General features: G+C 37.2%; 1 non-coding gene across 1 annotated transcript; it reads right to left on the bottom strand.

The window, feature by feature from the left end:
- Nucleotides 1-15517: 15517 nt before the first annotated feature.
- Nucleotides 15518-15589, bottom strand: Trnaq-uug. Its single transcript has one exon. It is a non-coding gene; the product is annotated as a tRNA-Gln (tRNA).
- Between the last annotated feature and the right edge of the window lie 756 nt (nt 15590-16345).

Here is a 16345-nt window from a genome sequence, read left to right as displayed (position 1 = left end):
GAAGGTACCGGTAATCCAACACCCACCACCAACCCCATAACTATTGCTCATCCACAAAAAAATAGAATCAAATTTTAGAAAAAACGAAAATAAAGCTTGTTAATGAGAGAAAACTGTACTGTATCTTTCTCTACCCAATTTATGGAACAAAAAGTATAAAGTAATCATGACTGTAATTCTGTGAAATGTATGACTGTACAACAATTATCGCTGTACTGTAGAGACAAATACAGTACATATGTGATGTCTACAAAGATTGGTTTAGGTATTTTCCCCATTGACTGATTCTCTCTTATACAAAAGGAAGAAATGTGGTGTTGTTAATCACACTGAAGTCCTACAAATATATTATGATAGCATGGGAGTAGAGTACCTCATAACACCAACTACATTAGGGAACAGTTCATAACTCCCCTTCCCAGAAATGTACTTCACCAACCAATCAACATATCCAAGCTTAATACACTCACTGAAGGGTTCAAACAAAAATGAATTCATCATAAAAATTAAATATAAGCACACTAAATCCTCCAGGAAAATGGACGAGGAAATATAACATGCGGGTCTATTTCTGAAAACGGAAATTAACCTCTACCCAAACCAGCAGCCGGTTTATGGTTGCATGTATGATACAAGGTAGATATATTTTCATTCTCTTCTAACTGATTATTGTGAATTCAAACAAAAAACACTATTATTTTTAAACAATATGTGAGAATCTTTCAGCAAGTTTGAATTTTCAGCCTGGAAGATGAGACTTCAGGAGTGCTAAACCTAAGCCTTGATTTTTTTCTAAACACCCATTTCACCAGATACTGATAACCTGTACAAGATATGCAATATTTATTACATGTCTAGTGCAGAAGGTGTAACAGTAAACACTAACATCACCCCCACATCAATCAAGGTATACAGTAATGTATTGTGGTGATTTCTTCTGTTCCAAGGCTTCCCATAAAGTTGTTATAAAGAGCATATAACAAAAACTTCATAAGGGTTGGCAGTCCAAGATAAGGTTGTTTAGGTACTTAACTGTAAGGGATGCGTTTTTTGAAAAAGTGTCCGTGATGTAAATTCTATAAAATGAAACCTATATTTTCAGCCAAAAGGCATAATAAAAAACTTTATATTTTATATAAAACATGATAATAATACATGAAGAGCTTGAACTTAACTCACCAGAAATGATGTTGATTACTGCACCCTCTTCATGTGCAAATTAAGGCATTTTTAAAACTTTCAAGCCAACCTTTTACTAGCCCGTAAAAAGTTTGTCTTCTGAACTACCACCTTCCTCAGCCTGAAAATCACGAGACAATCTTTTTTGCTTTCTCTTGAAGAAACATCGCACTTAACGACAATCAATATCAAGCCTCACATCACTTCAATAATACTACAACGTACTGCAGTTGGACTTAAATGTGTAGGTGCTTGATCACTTGCCTTAATTTGGTCTTTGTCATCACACACTGTAGACATAACCAGCTGTAATGGTTTTGCAATATGGCTAAGTTCTTCACCCACACCAAATCTCTGTAACACATCAAGTTTTACATTCAATGTAGATACTGTACAGTACAGGACCCTTATTCCTTTTCTGGCTCCTTTAGCAATACAGGGGGTCCCCGGGTTATGAACAGGTTCTGTTCCTGATGATATTCTTAGGTCAGACTCGTACGTAAGTCAGAACACACACTATGTGCATACCGTACTCACAGAAAAAAATTTAAAATCCCACTATATCATAGTCTAAGTCCTTATACAAGTATACATCTAAAATCACTTAATTTAAGACAAAAGAAGAAGTAGAATGACAAAATACAGTAAATGAAAAAAAGAAAAAAGAAAGTCATCAGGTAAATAAAATACAGTCGACCCTCGTTAATTCGGAGTAATGGGGGGGAAGGGTGTCCGTTTTAGCCGATTGTCCGAATTAACCAATTTAGGGGTTAATATTGCATTATATTTCAAAGAAAATGCAATGAGTTTGTCCTTAGCCTTGCATATGTCTGAAAGTGTTTGCTTTTTAACACCATACTCGTCACAAACTCTAGCCACCGAAGCACCAGCCTCTAACTTCCTTATAAGTTCCAGTTTCTGGTTCACAGAAAGGGTCACATGCTTCCTCTTCGGCGTATTACTCTCCCTTGAAGACATGGTGTAAAATACAAGGCTGAAAGATGCCTAATCACTGAAATATCAACGAAAATTGCAGGGCAACACAACACTGATCCTTGAATATTGCACTAAGTCAACAATGACTGGCGGTCTGGCGTGCGCGCGCCATCTATCGGACAATCCCAGAACCAGAAATTTGATACGGACAGTCCCTTGCTTAGTTCAGCAAGGATAAAACGAGGGTCGACTGTACTGTAAATTTCAAGTTTAACCCCGTTGGTATTGGCGGGTGTTCGTACCTCTTGCACTTGATGGCCTCTTTCCTGGCCCCTTGATAAAGGGATATACTGTGTACTGGACAGCCTTGAATAAGTTATTATACTGGCAAGCTGAAAGAATGTAAGGATTGTATGTTACTCACTTTAGCAGATATAAACAAAACTAACAGTATACCCACACTTGCTGGCAAACAAAAGCATTATGAAATCTAAATAAATTTTTTTTTAAGATTTTTCCTTTTTACTCATGTGTGTTGAAAATTCATGAAATTTACGAAAGGGCGAATTTTCATTTCATGTCCCGAATTTAGTGGTCACAATTTACAAATTCCATAGGGGCAAATTTTCATAAACTGAATGTGCACATTTTCAAAGATGCCTACAGTATATACAGTACATATACTGTACAGTGAGTTCTGCTATAACGCGTGTTTTGATAACGCGAATTTGCTCTAACGCGATTTATGAATTCGGAACAATATTTGTATAACGCGAACGCTTGTTTGCTATAACGCGATTTTTGCTTACTATTTCTCCAATTTTGTGGTATTAACTGTGATTATGGTAAAGAAGAATATCTCCAAAAAGCGTTCTGATGATAGAATTCCCGGTGATTATCGTAAAAGAAAGGATATAACACTTGAAGAGAAGCTCGATGTTATCAACCTCAAAATCACCCTTCTCCCCCATCAAGTTACATTCATATTTTTTCAAGGTAAAGTGTTACATTTACTGTATGATTTCATTATTAGATATGAATGTAACATTTATTTAGACTGTGCTATCCTTTGTGTTAGGCTAACTACTAAATTTTTTCGATTTCGAGTAATCTGCACCTAACCCTATTTTCTCCATAAGCCCTGTTATTTCTATTACGCGATTTTCTATAACACGATATTTTACAAGAACACAATTATCGCGTTATAGCAGAACTACCTGTATACACTTCAGGCTGTGCATATTAGCTGTCCATGGCAGTGCCTGGATTACAGGCCGGGCAAGTGATTATTTGTATCCATGTGCCCAGTGGATAACCTAATATTTTGAGAGGAAAATACAGTATTGTGCTGTACAGTACTTGGACGGAAACTCGTCAGGTGCTGCAACACCCAACCTCCCCATACATGTAGTGATCACAGGTGCCACCTCTGCCTCACCACAAGATGACAGGAGTTATGAGATTACATGACAATAGTTACTGCCACTGACACCTTCTAGACCAGGGGTTCTCAACCAGGGGGGAATTCCCCCCAGGGGGGGAATTCAGGTTTTCAGGGGGGGGGGGAAACTGATTCGGGAGCAAGAGATATGTTCGATGAGAAATCAATCACAGAATTTTGGCCCTTGATGTGCGATTCCTACCCAAAAGTGGCAGAAAGAGCTATCCGTGCATTGCTTCCGTTTGTGTCGACATATCTTTGTGAGTCAGGCTTTTCAACTCTGTTGCAAATTAAAACGAAGCAACGTAGTAGATTAGAGGTAGAAAATGACCTGCGTTGTGCCCTTTCAAGCACTCCTCCGCGTATCCCAGAATTGGCGAAGAAAAAACAATCACAGGTTTCTCATTGACTGTAATCTTCATCTGAATAAAATTAATTACAAATTTACAATATCCTGGTATTCTATTGAACATTTTGTTTATTGCATTATGCTTCAGTTTGGTCTGTTAAGTAATTCATTATAAATATAAAAAACTATTTTCTTTTATTCAAGTTTTATAAATCCATCAACATTTTCAATTGGCATTTAATTTGTAAATCTCCACTATAAAAATAATCCATGTAAAATTGTAAATGTACATGTACTAATAAGGAAAAAATAAAGGATTTTCAGTATTATATGCATATTATTTGGAATGCACTTTTTGAGGCAGACAATCTTGGAAAGGAGGGGGGAATGACATTCTGACAGATGGTGAAAGGGGTGTATGGGGCAAACAAGGTTGAGAACCACTGTTCTAGACAGATGAAAAAGATCTGTGAATTGATACACACAATACTGTACTGTATATCTGAATGTTTTAAGATATTTATTTAACTTTTTCCCCTTGGTAAAAAAAATCCAGACAAGAAAATTTCCTCAAAAAATTTGTCAAGAAAGTAAAAAAAAATTTCGGCCAAGTCAAATTCAAGACATTTGCATGGGACAAGTGAATGTTCCACATAATCTGTATAATGTAGAGCTTTTGGTTGGAGACCAGAAAGGATTAAACATACAAGTCTTAGGCCAAGTGCCAGGGAGATGAAATGCTAAGCATTAGAAGTACAGTACAGTACTGCATCGTAAATACTGTACTGTACAGTAATGTACAAAAATGGGAACCTTCACCAACAGAAATACGTACAGTAGAGTGTCAACAAGATGAATATGATGCACAGTACTGTACCTTCATGATCAAAACATATATAAATAAGTAAAATGATTGGAAAATTAAGATAATTTTTTCATACTAAATACTATAGAGGAGACGATACTGGCAGACAGCCAGAACAGTAAGTAGAGACTCCAGGGGAATATTGCCTTTGGCTGATGTTAGGGTTTTAGGAATCGTGCCAAACCTGTAAGCATCAGAAGATTGGGAGGTATAAGGAAAGACATGTAAAAGGAAACCATTTGAGATGCTTCACTTATGGGGGAAAAATAATTAATTCAACAGGAAATGAACACGAGAAATTCCAATGGTGCAGTACGTACTGCACTTTACTAGCTTGGTAAGTAAGGAGACTATATATACAGTACCGTACTGTACTGTACATACTAAAGGCACACTACAACATTTGATTGATAATACAGTGACTCCTCGGTTAACGAACTCAATCCATTCCAGAAGGTCGTTCGTTAACCGAAAAGTTCATTAACCGAAACCATTGTTTCAATGGGTTTTTGGGTAATTGGTTCCAGCTCACCGAAAATTTCCTAAATTCAACAAAAATGGTAGAAAAGTTCACTTACTTTGAGGTGTGTATGTAGAAGGCTCCTGGATGATGATGATGATGATGGGAATTAGAATGGGGGTGGAGGAGAAGGAAGAAGAAAAGGCATTGGGGTGGAAGAGAAGTCACCCCATGGCACCATTTCATCCATAAAATTTTAGTTCTCTTGGTGTATTTCAAGATTATTTTCTTTAAATCAACACTGCACTGCATTATATATTGTCAATATGTAAAATATATTTCAAAATGACCAATAATTTGCTTGGAAACACAGAAAAAAAGCGTTTAGTTGAAGAGAGTCTCAAGCAAGATGTTACCTCCACTGAAAACAGAGAGAGACTAACGCCTGTCTGGTGTGTTAACAGGCTGGATGGCACGCCAGAAACTAGTTTCTTTACCTTCAATTATGTTCAATAATTGTTAAAATGACTAAAAAAGTTAATATTAAACTTTTAAAATTATTGAATAGTATAAACTTCTTGATATTTACTAAAATAGTAAGGAATTTAAGCCCTAGAACCGATTAATGTATTGGCGGACTGATACTAAAGCTGGTTGCCCGGTCAGTGCCAGCGAAAACATGTTGAGGTCGGTTCGTAAGAAATTCGTTAACCGAATTTTTGTTCGTTAACCGAATTGAAGATCCTTATGGAAGGCAGTTCGTTAACCGAAATTTCGTTAACCGAGGCGTTCGTTAAACGAGGGGTCACTGTAATTACATTAGCTGAAGCGTGGTCAAGAAATCTGTCACTTGGTGCAGTAATATACAACCTGGCTTTTGGTGGATGGATTTAACCCTTTCCTGCCAATTGTTGCACTTTAAAATTTTCTTCTTGCTATTGGCAGATGATTTTATTCAGCTTAGGTAAACATGCAGGAGCCAAAGGGCTAAACTATTCTCCAGTATTTACACACATCAAGGAATATCTGAAGATCCTTATCAAATATCGAGGAACAAGTCTGAAGGTATTAGGCAGCCTGGGAAGATATTAGAAGCATAATGTGTTGTCTAATGGTAGACCCTGCTGCCATTTGGCATCACAAAAATTGGGACCAAGTCCCATGTTGCTGGTCTGATTTTCTGCCTCATTTACACAATTACTGTACAGCGTTTCAATTGTTTCTCTTACTTTAACACAACATACATACAGTAGTACAGTATATCGTTTCTCACTATTGATTTATTTATTTTTTGTAAATATTGTCCTTTATTTTTATTATTATTATTATTATCATTATTATATTTTCGCCCCCAAGCCCTGATGCGGATCATTGACCTGTGCCTTGGTGGGCTAATCCCCCCCCCCAAAAAAAAAATCCTATGTTTTAAGAAATTAAACAAACACAGACGCCTAACAAAAACTATTATAGATAATTCCAGTAACTTAACAATATATATTTCTAATTTCCAATCCTTATAAATATATCAACCAATTACAGTACATCATAATTCATATTTTATGCCTTTCACAACAACCAAGAAACAAAAACCAAGGCATAAAAACATTATAGTACTGTACTTATGTTATTCCAACAACGTAACGAGCCATACGGTGCTATACAGTGATATCTCCGTTAGCCGGAGCAATTGGTGCAGAGCACTTCCGGGAATGAGAGATTTCCGGGTAACGAGACGACTCTCAAAGCCGGAAAAAATCCCCCATCCCCGGAATTTTCCGGATAACGGAAAAATTTTCTCACATCTCTTGAACCTGGAAAAATATCCCCATCCCCGGAATTTTCCGGGTATCAGGAAATTTTTATCTGAGAATTTCAATTCTGGGTTTGAGGGATTCCGTTTAATGGAGATGTTATCATCCAAATTACTGTATAGAGAGTCATGCACTATAATATTTAACAACCATCATCATTTTCCAGACTTTTAAAAATATTTCTGATCAATAGAGGGGCAGTCGGGAGTACTGCAGAGTCAGAAAAAAAAAATTCCAGTGTGTAGAGTTTCTACTGTACTGTACTAGTAGCTTAGTTAGCTATAGAAAATATATCAACATACAGTACTAATATGAATATTCTTCAGTCGTCCACTGTAGCTATGTCTACGGTGGCATTATCATAATTTGGTAATTTTTTGCCAATTAAATTATGAATTTGGTCAACTTTAACCGGCAAGGTTCTATTTGGGTTTACGCCATTAAGAGGAACTTTTGTCCCTGTGAATAAACATTTTCAAGTTTATGTAAATCAGGTTGAGGTCTGATTAAATTAGCTCCTAACACAAATGATGTTCATTATCTTTAACAAGATTTATTCTTTATAGAGGAAACAGTAAACAGTCGTCACATAATAACATAGCAATTGAAAAAGCTTCACAAAAGGTTTTCCACCTCAGCTGTCAACATACTAAACTATTCTTCCATCTTGGTGATCAAACAGCTGTGATATATTAGAGACCTATTACACTAGCTCAATGGTCAAATATCTCAGAGCTCCTTCACTCTAGATGAATCAAATAGCTACGAGTTATCACTTAATTACTTCCAACTCGATCAAATACCAAGCACAGTTTAAGACAGTCAATAACTTACCTAGTCTGAGCTGGTGATTGGTTTAATAATAACTGTGATAAAATATTTCTGATAATGTTTGAGGAAATAAAGTGTTTATACAAAAAATAAATTAATCAGACATAACATTCTCTAATGGGAATAAGTGTAATGGGTCAATGACCTTTAGTGAGCCATCCACATGAAGTATGTCAAGGACTAAATTCCTGAACTCAATTCTCAGAACAACACGTGCCACTTCTTTCAACATTCTTAACACTGTTCAGTTAATAAACATGCCACCCACAGGCATATAACCCAAGCATTACGTACAGTACTCATAACACTGCATAATGAAACAGCATAAATAACCAGAGTACAGTAATAAGCATACTTAAATGGCAAGTACTCTGACAGTAACAATCACTCCAAAATATTTCAACATGTTATATCATTAACCTGACACTCCATTAATAAGTAACAGACATGAGGGCAGGTTTGCAATTTCCACCAGTGTAATTTTCAAAGCTCCAGACACCTGAAAGTGGGATCCATAGGGACAGTGCAGATACAATACATATGTGTGTGAAGTCTTCAGTACACAACAAGGCATTGCTCAACCACCTTCACTTCCTCAATACTCAATACACTGTACCTATTCACCACCTGACTTACACCAAATGGTAAAGCATTATAAATTTATTGCTCAGCAAGAAACAACACCACGTTTAAACTATTACGGTATTAACCAATTAGAAAATATATACTGTACATATAAGCCGAGTCGCACGCACAACTTATGATTATAAATTAATATAACATAAGTCACTAATGACATATACAGTAAATCCTTCAGATAATGTCGTGGCTAAAGACATTGCCTATGAAGAGAATTATTTGTGCTGGGCAGCAAAGCTTTCACACATTCATTAAGTCTTCTTATATATCGTAAGCCTTGAACAGACTGATAGGTAGGGTGTGGTTTGTAAATATTAAACTAATAAGAGTAACATATAATATACTAAATGAACACCATCCATCCTATTTAATTTTTTCATTATGATTTTCAACAATTTGTTTGTTGTAATACACACAAGGCAAATTCAGTAGAAGTACCGTAAAAAATAAACAACTCTGAAATAACTTATGAAGATTCCCGGAGGCCACTGTCTCTATAAGCTTTGGCTTATTAAAACAAACCATAGATTATGTCTGACTTTTGGAGGTACTGATTACTGAACCCTGCCATACTCTGATCTGGTCCTCCTTCATTAAGACATTGGTAAACTATGGTTTGACTTTAATCACTGAAACATTCAGTCTGCAATGGTGATGGTCTACTTGCTGCTTTATAACTTAAATAAACTCAAAGCGGAGTTCATCCTCACTTCCCAACCACATTTCCTTTCTCTTCTTTAAACAAACATATTAGTGAAGATGTAGACGCAGCCAGTCAAGACAGTAACATTAACTAGACTATGCAATGGGCAACAAAACTGTAGTTAAAAAATACATGTACTGATTCTGTATATAGTGAAAAGTGATGCAATCAATAATGAATTAAAATGCCGACTGAAATTTTACATTTGCTTTCCATTAAGGATGACATCTGTCACAAAATTCAATGCAATAATTTATATCATGTTGATTTTCATTTTCAGGAGACAGACTAACCAAACTTCTATGGACATATATTTTCCTTAACTATACTAAACTGTATATAAACGATAATGTCCCTTTCATAAGTTCAATATGCGCTTAAACTTGTCTGTCGTCACTGAGCTGCCTTCTTTTAGTTGACTTCAGGTAGACTGACAGGTAATGTATCCCAAACAAGTCTAGTCATTTACAATGTATACAGTATGCTAGAGACCTGTCACAAATTTGCTAGTAACAAATTGATTAACACCTTTTATAACTTCTCTAAAGTTTATTATAATGACAATTTTAAAGTGACTCGGGCAGATATAAGTCACATAACGCGTTTACACACCTTCAAAATCCCCGCCATGAGTTGAGTTCCCCGCCCGACCCGCCACTACAACCAGCACACCCTACCCTAGCCCTAAATCCTTTTGTAATCCCCCATAGTTCTCTTCTTTCAACACCTCACACTACCGCCGATCAACCACACCAACCCTAACCTAATTAAGTAAATTGGTCGTTTACTGTAATCTGATCACAGGCTTGAATTTCTACGGTTTCCTTCTTAAAGTGCCGGCATTTCTCCCAGCAACTCTCATATCATGACCCTTTATTGGCATTTTGACGTGCAAGCTGTGGGGTATATTCAAGGATCTTTCTGCAAGAGACAAGTGCTTGAAATCGTAGGAAACTTGGAAAATAACAGACTTACCTGAGGCTGAAGCACAGCTCACCCTCACACGATAGAGTCTCTTCGTGCACTGAGTTGACGCACGCGCGAGTATTGCAGAGGGATACTAGCCTACTACTGTTTACTTTACTATAATAAACTACGGATACATTCAATATTTACGTTTTCCACTTTTATTGATTCTTGATGTTTGTTTAATATTATGAAAATGATTTCAAATAATAAATCTTTTCCGTAACTTTAAATTCTAGAAACAATAAGGCAGTAAATGCATTACGTGGTAACCGAACAAGACCTGCAGACATCAATGAAAACTGCCTTAGGATATCACGCTAACGTACGACATTTATACCTCTGAGGTCTCTTGAGTCACCAACATTTCCTCGAACATGTCTCACGATTGATCGTTCGCATCTTAAATAAGTCTCAAGCTTAATTTAACGATGTAATGCGATGTACAGTAATTTACTCATGATTCGAGACTAACACACACATTTTCTTAATATATATATATATATATATAAGATGCGAACGATCAATCTTAGATACATATTAGTTATTGAAATAAACGCCATGGAAATATCGCCAACGGCTGTATTATAGACACGTAATTCGAACTGAAGTAATAGCATTACACTCCATGTAGTACAGACCTAGTTCTTTTATCTCTTATTCGTAAGTACAAATTACAATATGTGGGAAATGCAGACACCGGAATTGCTGTTATATTGGACGAGAAAAAATAGAGGTCAGTCCACGCTTCCCAGATAATCACAGACCCGATGCTTAAGGGTGAAAGTCAGGGTACAATAAAGGAGACAGTCGTGGCTTTAGGTCTGAGAAGATGGGTGTGGTTGTGTAATTACTGCAGGAGGGAGGGTGAGCCTCAGCCCAGCATGTGTTTGTTAAGTGTAAAGAAAGAGAAGGCGATGAAAGAGGGATCCAATACTGTGGAGTAAGTACAGTATGGCATAGAGGCCACAGATAAACACGTCATGAGCATGGCAGTGACACTACTATGCTGTAATCCTTCACATGGAAGTATCTCAAACTACGTTTTCTAAATAATGTATCTCTATTCACACGTTTCTTTTTTAAGTGGATGATCACGGGTACTGTTTATTATATTAAACCTCGTTTGGTGCACTAACCTCTGCACACACTCGGCTGCCCTTGCCGCTGTAAGAACAACGCCTAGGTGGAGTAGCATCCTGCCAGAGGGTTAAGAAGGTTATAGGCAGCATTACACCAGCACTTTTCCTTCAACTCTCCCGTTTACTGTCGTTTTTCTCCACCAGTTGTTGTAATTGTTCCAGATCTCAGACAGCGTTTCGTCTCCGCCTGATTGGTTGGCGCCAGTTTCGTGGTCAGGTCAAGATCTATACTCGGCAATGAGAATATTTATATAAAATAAATATTTAGACACGTAAAATAACTACATTTAATTTTAAAAGTATTTGTTAACGCATTCTTAATAAACTGCTAAAGTGTAATTATTTGTTCCCGCAGCTGAAATCAAAGGTCAAAGAAAAGTTAATAGTATACAAAGATGTAGCACAAAAACACGCTGGTATAACACTGAATATAATATTGAAAAACAAAATTACTTAGGAAACTTTGATAATAATCAGAGCTCACTGACGGAGGGAGGGAGGACAAGTAATATAAAGGCCAATCGGAAGCCACGAAGAAAATAATAGGTTTTAAGGGAAGTTCACTTTTCTTCTTGTATACTCACTCCTTGATCAAGAAATATAAAGAAAGTATTATTCCCAAATATTAGTGGAAATGCCTTGCAGTATGTCTTTACATTTTACTTTTACCTTTATCCTCTTCACTACTGATTGGCTCGTTAGCCGCAGGCGCTCTAACCTCTCAGGGTAGCTGAGGTGCCGAAGTGCAGGCACCAGTCTGGTGGCCCTAATTTGGAAATTTTCATTCAACTGACAGTCTCCGTAAAAAAAAAAGTCCCTAGCATATCTCGGGGACCAGACGGGGTGACGGTACTCCAGGTGGCGAAGCACCTCGCTCTTGAACGACCTTCTTATAAGACCTGATAATTTATTTGCTTGGTTCACCTTCTCACAATGGCTCGAGAACTTCAGCTCATTGTCAACATACACACCTAGGTCCTTTTCACATTCAGTTTCAATTAATGCAGTCTCTTCGTCCCGTTGGGACATATGATACGCCTCCTTACCATTGGTAAGTCCCAGATGCAGCCTCTTACACTTTGTAACATTGAATCTTAGGAGTCATTTCTTCGACCATTCTTGAAGCTCACAGAGATCCTTCTGCAGCTCTTCACAGTCGGCTTGATTCTTAATTTCCCGAAATAACGTGGCACCGTCCGCAAACATTTGTATGGAGGTGTGTACAGCTTCTGGCATGTCATTTATGAAGCAAACAAACAAAAGCGGGCCTAATACACTGTCCTGTGGTACACCGCTTGTGACGGTACACATGACGATTTCGTGCTATTAATCACCACACACTGCTTACGGTTATGGAGAAAGTCTCCGATTCACGCTAGGACACTTCCCCGATTTTTTTTTTACGGGGATTAGCCCACCCGGGCACAGGTCACTGACCCACATCAGGGCTCGGGGGGGGGGCGAAAATTTAATAATAATAATAATTCATAGTAAATAAAATTTATAATAAAAAGTAAAATAAAATATTAATGGTAATAATAACAATAACAACACTGTGATAATAATAAATACAAAGAAATGCAAGAATGAAAAAAAATCAACAGTGAGAAACTCTATATATGTATGTTGTTTTGTTATGTAATAGAAACAATTGAGACCCTGCAACTGTGTGTAAATGAGGCAGAAAGTCAGATCAGCAACCTGGGACTTGGTCACAATTTTCGTGATGCCATATGGCAGCAGGGTCTACCATTAGACAACACATTGTTGTATGGTCAGCTAATATCCATTGAATTAGTTTATGTGCTTATTAATAATTATATATTCAAAATAGTATTACTGTGTTGCACAATAAAGCACAATTAATTATCTAATAATATTTATTTACTGAGCCGATCAGTCGTGAAGATTGGACATCTACAGCTGACTGTCTCCCGTTGGGAAGGTCACCCCCAACCAGTGACGTCACAACCAACCACAGAGCTTCTCGCAGTCACCTGATCTTTCAGCAACTTTAACCCTTATTTTTGACACTTATTGGCCCAATTTATTCTAAAATTTCATTGCCTTCGTGAATTTAAGCGTTTTCGTTACCCATTGACATGCCATTTTACGAAAAAATTCCGACCGTCATCTCATCTATTATACGATTATGAATAAAAAATATGATGTACTATTTATAGATAGAACATCAATCGGAGGCCACAAAGAAAATAATAGGTTTAAGAAGATACTGTGACGTCACTTCCTTTTGTAACGCTGACTGCCATACTGCTGTGAGGTAAACATGTGGATTTTTAAGTGTGAACTGTAGATTTTGCCATGGCATTGCGAAAACTGTCAAACATTAAGAGCAAAGGGAGCAAAATAAGGTAAAACGAGTGTGACATTATCGTTGTTAGTTTAGTGTAAAGAATGAAGTGAATTAAAATGAGTCGGGCTCAAGTATACATAATATGTGTACGCCTGTATATTTTTTTACTCATATTTGAGGAAATATATGCGTATAACAAATGTAGACAGCATATGTGTGCAAGTAAATCACTGTGGGTGCGCGTGATCCAGGTATATGCTGATAACCACAAGGAAAGAAGTGTATGTGTATAAATATGAAGAGGTTTACATTCTATTCCTGCCGAAGTTTATGCAAGTAAGATGATATTGGTTTTTGTTACTTTTATCCTCGTTTAGTAAGTTAGGTAAGGTTAGGTAGTATAGGTCAGGTTTTGTTAAGTTTTTCTTAGTGTCATGCAAATAACATTTCCAAAAATTTTGGTGCAATTCCGTTTGTTATTTCCGGTGATAGCCGTCTTACTGAGCGACACAGTATTGTGTTTTATAATCTACCAGGATCACCGGGGGAAACAGATGGTGTCTCTAACCTTTCTGTACTTATCAATTATTTCCAACCTGGAGGTCACGAAGCCATCTACAAGGGGTCAGAAGGAATTCCATAAATGCATCGAAAGTTGTGTAAATATTTGCACATTAATTCAGATGCATTTTTCTGTTACACTACATTACACAGACCAGCAGTGTAGTGTGGATCATGGAGATTTGTCTGGTTAGGACGATCTCCCGCCACGCATCCGACTGTCTGTATATCAGAGTGACCTTTGTGAAGTCAGGCGGTGGAGGTTCTTCTGATAGTGTTAGTTCATCCCTAGACACTGGCACTGCATGACCTAAACCAGGGAGTCTGGGTCACGCTCGCCAGTAAACAAATTGTGTAGCACTACCTAGCCAGTGACCATTGACAGGAAGATATCATTAACTTTTTAACTGTGGAAAAAATAAGAGTGAAAAATCTTAAATATTTTAGACTTAGAGGTTTGTGAATCACCTGAATACACCACTACTTTATTTCACCAGACGATTTAAACACCCAAACGCTACCTTGGGAAGATTTTATAATATTAGGATAGCGTTAGGATGGTTATTCTTCAGGTAAAAGAAGCTAGGAGGCGAATCTATCAATGATCTTGGTTTTTGAATACTCACAACACAGAAGCGTTTTGTAAAGCTACGAAAAAAACTAATTATACACGCGCAATTTTCTGTATATTATATGAATTTAAAACATTTCTGGGAGGATGCTGGAGCATCTGTGATATATTTTTATGGGAATTTTATATTCATAGTCCCTCGTGTAACGAGAATGGCCGGCTGGCGAATTTTTTTTTCCTGAGGGCTTCCGTCATTTTGAACAAGCGGCACCGTCGCAGTGTTTGAAGCGCGGCACCACTGTACACTCCGTAAGAAAGAGAGAATAAGAGACCATCATTCATGCTTGGCTTAATATTGCATATCCTAACGTAATAAATACTAATACAAACAAATAATAACCTAACCTAACCTAGCTAGCACGGCCAAGTTAGAACGAATTCTTGCTGCCACCAGCTGATTGTACAGTGGTGCCGCGCTTCAATCACTGCGACGGTGCCGCTTGTTCAAAATGACGGAAGCCCTCAGGAAAAAAATTGCGGCCGGCCCTAGGGCCACCAAGGTGTGAATTGGTTTAAGGTATAGAAGTTGTCACCAACACGAACAACCACACCCTAAGTTAACGAGCTGAATGACCCAGTGTCAAGGAATAATCTGAGAAGACTTGACAGCTCGCCAACAGCACTTACTAACCATTACCCCAGAGTACCATACTGATCATTACACCACAGGTCGCCGTACAAATAAAGTAAGGTCCCACCGAGACTCGAACTCGGATCACTGGATTCAAAGTCCAGAGTGCTAACCATTACACCATGGGACCGTAGTAAGGCTGACTGATGCTATATATAGCTATTTAGAGCCTGTTGCCAGCACCCTTTCTCAAACTACTTATTGTAAGTGTTTGTATTTAATGAGTGATTTAAACTTAAAACATTCTAATTCATGATCAGATTACAAAGGTTTTATCAGTTGTAAGTGGGTGTTCCTTGTTCTCCCACTCTCGTTTCCTTGTCTGTTTCCAATAGCTTATCTTCACATTTCAACAGAGATGATCTTCAAATGTAGTCGCATCAATTATAATTTAATGAAAAATTTCTTTGTAAAGCTGTGTCATCCAGTTTGATCTCTTTGTATTGATACCAATAAGACTCAAACAACAACTACTAGCGTACGTACATTAAACGTTTGAGTTATGAATCATATCAAAATGTCTGGCAGCTGTACCAGATACTCGAGATGTAATCATTTGATCGTGTGTTCTTGTAATGTACAGTACGTCAAGATGTGAGAACAGTGGTGCTTCTGGTGATATTATATAAATATAAATATAAATATAAATATTATATAAATATTTACGAAACCTTTACTTTATATAAAATTATACAATACAAAGTGTGTAATAGTCTCTTCAGATTCTGACGGAGTTGATATCTCTAGTTTAAATTACTTATCGTTAATTCAATTAGCAAAAGCAAGCTCAAAAATATAATTTTCACAAACTCGCTCTCATACAAACTCGCCCCATACAAACACTCGTTAAATTTGGGTCTTTTCTCAGGAAATTCCTTTTTAGGCA

The sequence above is a fragment of the Homarus americanus genome, unplaced genomic scaffold, assembly GCF_018991925.1.
Source record: "Homarus americanus isolate GMGI-L3 unplaced genomic scaffold, GMGI_Hamer_2.0 scaffold11150, whole genome shotgun sequence".
In the NCBI taxonomy this organism is placed as follows: domain Eukaryota; kingdom Metazoa; phylum Arthropoda; class Malacostraca; order Decapoda; family Nephropidae; genus Homarus; species Homarus americanus.
The sequence above is the reverse complement of the archived record's forward strand: the minus strand, read 5'-3'. Positions and strand labels throughout refer to the sequence as shown.